Consider the following 8,523-nt stretch of genomic DNA (forward strand, 5'->3'; position numbering starts at 1 on the left):
GTGATACTAGCTTCATAGAAGGAGTTGGGTATCTTTCCCTGTTCTTCAATTGTGTGGCACAGTTTTAGGAAGATTGGTTTGAGTTCTTCCATGAAAGTTTGATAAAATTCAGCTGGGAATCCATCTGGTCCTGGACTCTTCTTTTTTGGGAGGTTTTTTATTACTTTTTCAATCTCCATGAGTGTGATGGGTTCATTGAGGTGGTTGATCTGCTCTGAGTTTAGCTTTGGTAGATGATATGCATCCAGGAATTTATCCATCTCCTCCACATTTTCCAGTTTTGTAGAGTAGAGGTTTTTCAAATAAGTCCTGATGATTCTGCCAATTTCACTGATGTCTGTTGTGATCTCTCCATTTTCATTTTGAATTTTGTTAATTTGGAGTCTCTCCTTTTTTTTGCTTGATCAAATTGGCCAGAGGTTTGTCAATCTTGTTTATTTTTTCAAAGAACCAGCTCTTTGTTTTGTCAATTGCCTTGTTTCCTTGGTTTCCAATTCATTAATTTCTGCTCTGATTTTAATTATTTCTTTCCTTCTGGAGCTCTTGGGCAACACAGAGTATTTATGCACAAGTAGGTATTAAGACAAACAGATCCTCTAACAAAATCAAAGTCCCTAAGGATGTGTGTTATCCACACCCTTAATCCTGTCAACTGGGAGGCTGAGATTTCTGATCTGTAGAGGGTTCCAAGGTCAGCTTGTGACTGAGTGAGTCTCTGCCCAATGAACAACAGAAGACAAAGGCACTATAAATCAGGAAGCAACAAATGACAAGCCCAAAATATAGCTTATTTAAGAATGGCAAGCCAACCATCCATCAGATTTAACATATAATCTACCCTGATGTGCAAAGTGCAATTAACACTTCCAATGCAAGCATATATGCAAGCGTTTTTGGTGGGTACTGACCGGTTGTAAACCCAGTTACCTTTTGGGATGGCTTTGGTCTCAGCTATGTTATGTGCCCACTTTGGTTCCTTTTTGCTGTGCTGTGGGCTCAGGGAGGCTGGCTGGGTCAGTGGGTCACCTGTGCTGGGTGCTGTGTAGGTGAGCTCCCTTACTCAGGTGTCTGGTGCTTGCTGGCACTGGCAGTGGATGGAAGGGATGCTGTGGATAGAGGCTGAAGTTGTCCTGTTACTCCTTGGGATTTTCTTCCTCACGAGCTGCTCCTCTGGTCCCTGCTATCCTCCCCTTCACATTTCTTGAGTTTGCAAGGATACTGGTATGAGTGGAAAGTCCCCTCACCTGGCTATTCCTGTGACTCGAGTTGAGCCTGGCAACCATGACTGTGCAGAACTGGTGTTACTCCAGCTGGAGCCACTTCTGTGGTCTCTAAATGCCCTGGATCTCTTCTACTTCTCTGCAGTGGTTGGTACTTTCTTATATACCTTCACTTTTTAGCAGAAAACGGTATTTTGCTTGTTTTTTTTTGTTTGTTTGTTTGTTTTTTGTTTGTTTGTTTGTTTTTCTCCTCTAGGCTGCTGTAGCATGGTCCCTATACCATCATCTTAACTGGAAGTTGCTCTCAGTTTTGATCAGAGATGCTTACTTTCCCAGATGGTGGTGACTACTGGGGAGATTCAAATTCATCAAAGTGCTAAGAAGAAGCAACAGTTAAATGCTTAGTATGACCTGAAACTGCTCAGTTACAGCCACCATGGTTCAGGGAACACTGCAGAAGAGGTGGTAGGTAGAACGTAGGAGCCAGAGGATGGAGAGGATTATTTTTAGAATGTTGTGTTGTGGACACATGGTGGCCACTGCATTTGTGACCTTCTGGTGACTGTTATTACTTTCACAATATTGGGCCTATCAACATGCCATTGTGAATGATGAAGGAAAGCAAAAATAAAATAAAGACAACAAAACAGTAGAGGTACTGGTTGGAGGGAGGAAGGAGTTCCATGGAAGGTGTGTGAGGAGTGGGATCAGGAGAGAGGGATCTATGATCAAAATACATTTTTGTACATATACAAAGATTATGAATAAAAAGTTTTTTAAAAACATTGTTCAAACCAGGCATGGTGGCACACGCCTTTAATCCCAGTACTCAGGAGGCAGAGGTAGGGGGATCACCAAGAGTCCGAGGTCACACTGAGACTACTTAGTGAATTCCAGATCAGCCTGAGCTAGAGTGAGACCCTACCTCAAAAAACAAAACAAAAAATATTGTTCAATTTTTTTTATCATTCACACTTGATTTTGTAGGATTTTGCCATAACTAATTTAACTAGTATCATATCAGGCATTGAGATTTTTCTTATAATTAAATGTCACTCTAGGAAACATGATTAAATTAAAATTCAGTAAAGATTTTTAAGAGAAAGGACTGTGGAATTATTTTTTACTAAAGCCTCACCTGAACCCTCTACTTTCTTACTTGCTTTCCTGTTCCCATCAACCAGGGTTGTGTCATTGTCACTTTGAAAGGGTAACTGGGGGAATTTCCTAAGAATTGCATGGTGTGTACACAGTGTGTGCCATGTGTGGAAACATGTTAAAGGGAAGCCCATCTCCTTGCCAATGAATGGGCATTTCAACATGAAACAAGTCTACCCTATTCGCTTAGAGGAAGTCCTATTCAGCTGTGAAATGAAAGTATAAAGCTCATAATTTCCTCCAAGGGATTTTTTCCTCTTTTCTTTTCTTGGCATATGTGCTTGCATGTGTGTACGCAGGTGTGTGTAGAGACCAAGAGGACAACCTCATGTGTTGTCCCTCTGACACCATCCACATTTTTTGAGACAGGGACTCTCACCAGGCTTGTACTCACCAGGCAGTCTAGACTGGCTAGCCAATGAGCCCAGGGATCCATCTTTCTCTGCCTTACCCTCTCCAGTGTCTGGATTGCAAGCATGCAACACCAGACCTGACTTTCTTTGCAAGATTTTGGGGGCTCAAACTCAGGTCCTCTTGGGACAATATATTTTTAAAGGTTAACTACTTGCTTCCCACTAAAACGTATGTAAAAACAGTTCGAGGAGGAGAGGACTATGAGTACGTGTGATTACAGGAGCAGTGGGACCTATGTAGTCATAGACATCACATCCCATAGATGAGAGGCGGGCCAAGTGCTCTGAGTCATATTTTCCTACTGAAAAACCTTAGGCTATGACTGTTCCTTTTGTTTGTTTGCTTCTTGATTGTCTGTTTGTTTTTCAAGGTAGGGTTTCCGCTCTAGCCCAATATGACCTGGAATTCACTCTGTAGTCTCAAGGTGACTTGAACTCATGGCAATCCTCCTACTTCTGCCTCCCAAGTGCTAAGATTAAAGGCATGTGCCACCATGCCAGGCTTCCTAAAATGTTTTTGGAATGGTTTACCAAAGTGTGTAGTGAGCAAGGGTTAAAGAAAATCAAAGCAGTAAGGATATGGAAAGAGGAAGTCAATATGCTAATCACACAGACTAATGCCTTTGCTATGAGTGTAAAGTTTGACTAAGCATTTCCTTGCGAAAGAAAAGGGCAACAACAGTCCCAGGCCCATCAGCAGAAAAAAAGAAGAAGGAGGAGGAGGAGAAGCCCCTCAGCTCTCACCCAGCCTTCTGCACAGACTCTGAGATATGCATGTGGTGAGTTTGCGATGGTAAGTACCCTAAGAGATGGTTTTCCCCAGTGACCTTGCATGACAAATGAAGAAGTGCATGTCACACACATGTTTGATTATAACAAAACAAACCCTCAAAATATTTTCCTGAATCAAACTGTGAAGAAAGGCTGGTTCCAACTGCGAAACAGGCAGTTCTTCTGAGATTTCTGCTGACATTCTGATGTGCAATTGAGCACTTAGATAACGACAGGCTTCACAGGTACACCAGAAAATGAGCTCTAAAGTGGTGCCACACCCACCTGACCACTGAGAAGATCCCACACCCTGCCCCTGGCTTTGGGGCACCGGGACAGTCTCGTTGCAGTATGAACTACATAATAAAATCAAAGCCTGAACATAGAGATGCTGTCCTGACTTCCTTCATCCAGCCTTGAGACGTGCTTACACTCCCATCATCAGGTTAATCTAATGTTCACGCCCCCCAAATCTCTATACGACAATCTTTCTAAAATATGATAGGAATATGGATCTTATAATGCTATGGTTGGATTAAGGGGCGACACCAACAGAATTCATGTGGAGGCTTAATTCCTCTATGCTGCAGTACCAGGAGATGATGGGCCCTGTAAGAATAAATAGGTAAATAGGGCATGGAGGCATCACACTCATGAGGGAATTAGTAGAGTTCCCGCAAAATAGATCTCAATAAACTATAGTTTCTTCTAAAAAATCTATACCTGCATACCTTCTGCTTTTCCACCCCAAGGCCCACACCAGAAGCTTCACAGACACTAGTGTTGTGCCGTGGACCTCCAGAACCATGAGCTGAAATAAACCTATTTTCCATATAAATTATCCAGGTTTGAACATTCTGTTATAGCAATAGTACAGGGACTGAGATAGATATCATAATTTCTTGCAAATACTAAGTTCAACTGTTGGGTGGAAAAAAGGACAAGTTGGAGGGTTCATTTCAAGAAAGTAGACTGAATATATTTTCTTTCTCCACTTAACACACACACACACACACACACACACACACACACACACACACACACACAGGGTAAATGAACACAGGAAATGATATTCATAGATTAAAAACACTTAAGTATATTTTGGGAGATGAATGCATGAGAGTTAATTCCAGAAGAAGCCAAGAAGTAAAAGTTAGACAAGGTTACAGGCAAAGGCTGGGTACAGGGACCAGGGCAGAGGTCTCCCTGCTGGAGAAAGTCATGGGGCTGTAAACACAGAATTGGTAGTTTCCCAAGGATAGGCAGCCCCGGTGTTAGCATTTGATAAAGAAACCAGAGCTGTCCTCCAGAGAAATGAGGCTTGTTGGGTGTGAACAGGCTAATAGTGTCGGAACCATGACATAGAGGAGATTGTCATCAAGCCATATACTAGTCTCCCCTCACACGGCTCCCCCACCCCGCCAGCTTTCCCATTCTGACCTAAGGAGGAAATAAACCTTCTTACACAATGGCAAAGGGAAATTACACTACCCACCTCGAAGTAATCCAGTCCAGGGGAAAGCTACAACCATAAGATATTGTAGACACTAGGGTGTGAGAAAGCAAACAAACAAAAATAGGATGCCTAGGGCTGGGAAGATGGCTCAGTAATTAAAGGTTCTTGCTTGAAAATCCTAATGACCTTGGTTTGATTCTCCAATAGTCACATAAAGCCAGATGCACAACATGGTACATGCTTCTGGAGTTCATTTGCAGTGATAAGAGGTCTTGGGGTGCCCATACATTCTCCTATCATCCATCCATCTATCTATATATCTATATATCATATTTTACTCTCCTGGCAATAAATAAATAATTTTAAAAGGAATCCTATAAAATCAAGAAATATGTTAGGAGAGTCTAGTTTATATCACCATGGGGAAGATATTACATCCATAAAACAAGAGGATAATGGCTATGAAAAGAGAATAAAAACCTATAAAAGAGACCAATGAAGGTCTGGTGAGTTGGTTAAGTCCTGAAAGTACTTGCCACACAAGTATGAGGTCCTGATTTCAGATCTCCAGCATGAATATACAAGCTGGGTGTGGTGGTACATGCTTGTAATTGCAGAGCTGGGGAAGTAGAGACAGGAGGATCCCTGGGACTTGCTGACTAGCTAGCATAGCTGAGTTGGTGAGCTTCAGGTTCAATGACCCACCTTGTCTCAAAAGTAAGGTAGAGAGCAATTCAAGACGACTCCAATGTCGACCTCTGGATTCCACATACATGCACTCAACATGTGCACATGTGCTCACATGCATGTGTAACACATACACATATACATTCAAAAAAGAAAATGCTCAATGAAATAAATAGTGATGTTTGCTTATTGAAGAAGTCTTTCTAAAAATATTTTATTTAGTTATTTATTTATTTGAGAGAGAGAGACAGTCTCCAACTACTGTAAATGAATGCCAAACACATGTGCCACATGTGTACATAGGTACTGAGGAATCAAACCTTAGGTCCTTTGGCTTTGCTGGCAAACACCTTAAAATCTAAGCCATCTCTCCAGCCTGCTTATTAAAGAACCTTTATGTCCCAAACTCAAAGGATGTTTCTTATTCTTATTTCCAGGAGCTTGCTGTATGGCCTCTCACATGCAGAAAAACATTGGCTTGGGGTAGCATGGGAGATACGAGGGAATACCTTTATTCTCCCATGTGGGTATAAAAGTGACCCTGTTCCATTTGCTGGAAAGAACATTCCCCACTGCTCTGGACCTCTGTCTTCAGTGTCCATCTCTGTGTTCAACTGATCTGTGGTGGCATCAGTGTCATACTATCACTATATTAAAAATCTTGATATTTGAAGTAAAGATATTACAACATTTTCCCACATAATTCTCTTGAAAAATTCCCATCATTTGAATCTCAATATATGCTTTATAATCAGCTTTTTAACCCACCTCCAATATTTTTCAAAGGCCCGCTGGGTTTTTAACTGGAATTAAACAAAATCCATACAGATCAATTTGGGGTGAAGTGGCTTTTGGTTTTGTTTTGTTTAGTTTAGTTTTGTTTTTCAAGGTATGGTTTCACCCTAGCCCAGGGTGACCTATAATTCACTATGTTTTCTTAGGGTGGCCTTGAGCTCATGGTGATCTTCCTACCTCTGCCTCCCAAGTGCTGGGATTAAAAGCATGTGCCACCACACCTGGCTAAAAATAAATTATTATTATTATTATTATTTGGTTTTCCAAGGTAGGGTCCTACTCTCTTACCCAGGCTGACTTGTAATTCACTAAGTAGTCTCAGGGTGGCCTTGAACTCACAAAGATCCACCTATCTCTGCCTTCAGAATTCTGGGATATAAGGTATGAGCCACCACATCCATCTTGAACTGGCATTTTGAAAATTTTTTTCAATCAGTAAGTGTGGTGGTTTGAATTTGGTGTCTCTTTTATAAAAAAATTTGTGTGTTCTGAATGCTAAGTCCCCAGCTAGTGGCAATTTGGAAATTGGATCCTTACTAGAGGAGTGTTCTTGGGGGTGGGATTATGGGTATTATTGCCATGTTCCTCTTACTAGTGTTTGGCACACTCTCCTGCTGATGTTGTCCACTTGATGTTGGCCAGGTGGTGATGTCCACCCTCTGCTCATACCATGTTTTCTCCTGCCATCATGGAGCTTCCCCTTAAGTCTGTAAGCCAAAATAAACCCTTTCCTCCCACAAGCTGCTTTTTGTTGGGTGCTTTGTGCCAGCAATGAGAAACAAACTATAACAGTAAAATTGGTACATAGAGTGGGGTCATTATTGCTAGAAGCCTGGTGTAGAAGTAGCTTTTGACATTTTACAATTGGTTTGTGGGAGGAATATGGAAGAATTTGAAACGTTGGCCTAAGAGAAGCCTTGTGGTGCTTCAAGTTCAGCTTGATGGATTTCAGTCAGAGTTGAAAGACCTAAATGTAGAAGGGACTATGGACTGTGAGATTTGGCTTATGAGGGAAAGAGCTTTGCTGGGATTGGGCTAGAAACCGTTTGTGTGAGAGGCTTGCTGTTACGCCCATCCTGAGAACTTGTGGTGGGTTAAATTGCAATGAAATGGAGCGGTGTAAGCAGAGGGATTTGGCACAGAGAGAGAGATGAAATCTTTTGGCTGAAATAGCCATCCACTAAGCTGCAATTATTTTGGAGATTACAACTATTGAGCCTGGGACAACAGATCTACATTTGGACAGCAGGAAAAAATGTTGATTTCTTGAAGTAAGGGTCCTGAATGCTGAAGGAGTCTCCTGCTCCTCAAAGTCTGCATTATTTCTCCTCTGTTTAACAACTTGGCAGCCCACATGGCACTATGAAGTATAACAAACACAGGAAAGAGAGGGTCATTGAATTTACAAAGCAATTTTGTTTTTTGGAAATGGCCATGGGCAATGTGAAGCAGGCTTGTTGGATTACATCCATGGAGGTCTAATGGTGCCATGAGGATGAACTGTGGGTTGCAGTAGAGACCCTAGGACTTTTTGAAATGTCAGGACAGTGACATGGCCACCAAGTAGAGTTGCTGGCTTGGGATGCTTTTTTTCCCAGGCTTGAGGACCCCAGCTGGAGAGGTGGCATTGGAACTCAAGAAACTGGTCACTGTTTAGGATTCTTGGATTTGGAGCCTTGTTATTGGCTAGAGTTGTCAGACTTGGAGTTAAAGAATGTGATGCTTGCCCTGTTTGTTTTAAATATTGTATTGATTCCATCTTTCTTTGCAATGCCCAATGCCATCTTTTGCAGCATGAAAATTTATTCTGTGCCACTGTGGGAGTTTTTTTTTTTTATTTTGTTGGTATTACAGCTCAGTTACAAGACCTTGGACTATAGGAATGTTTCAACATCATTGGGATGATAAAAAATTATGGGGACCTTTAAAGTTGACTGAATGCATTACATTTTACATCATGGATGGACACAAGTTTATGAGGACCAGGAGCAGAATATGGTGGTTTGAATTAGGTATCCCCAAT

Source organism: Jaculus jaculus, chromosome 4, assembly GCF_020740685.1.
Source record: "Jaculus jaculus isolate mJacJac1 chromosome 4, mJacJac1.mat.Y.cur, whole genome shotgun sequence".
NCBI classification, from domain to species: domain Eukaryota; kingdom Metazoa; phylum Chordata; class Mammalia; order Rodentia; family Dipodidae; genus Jaculus; species Jaculus jaculus.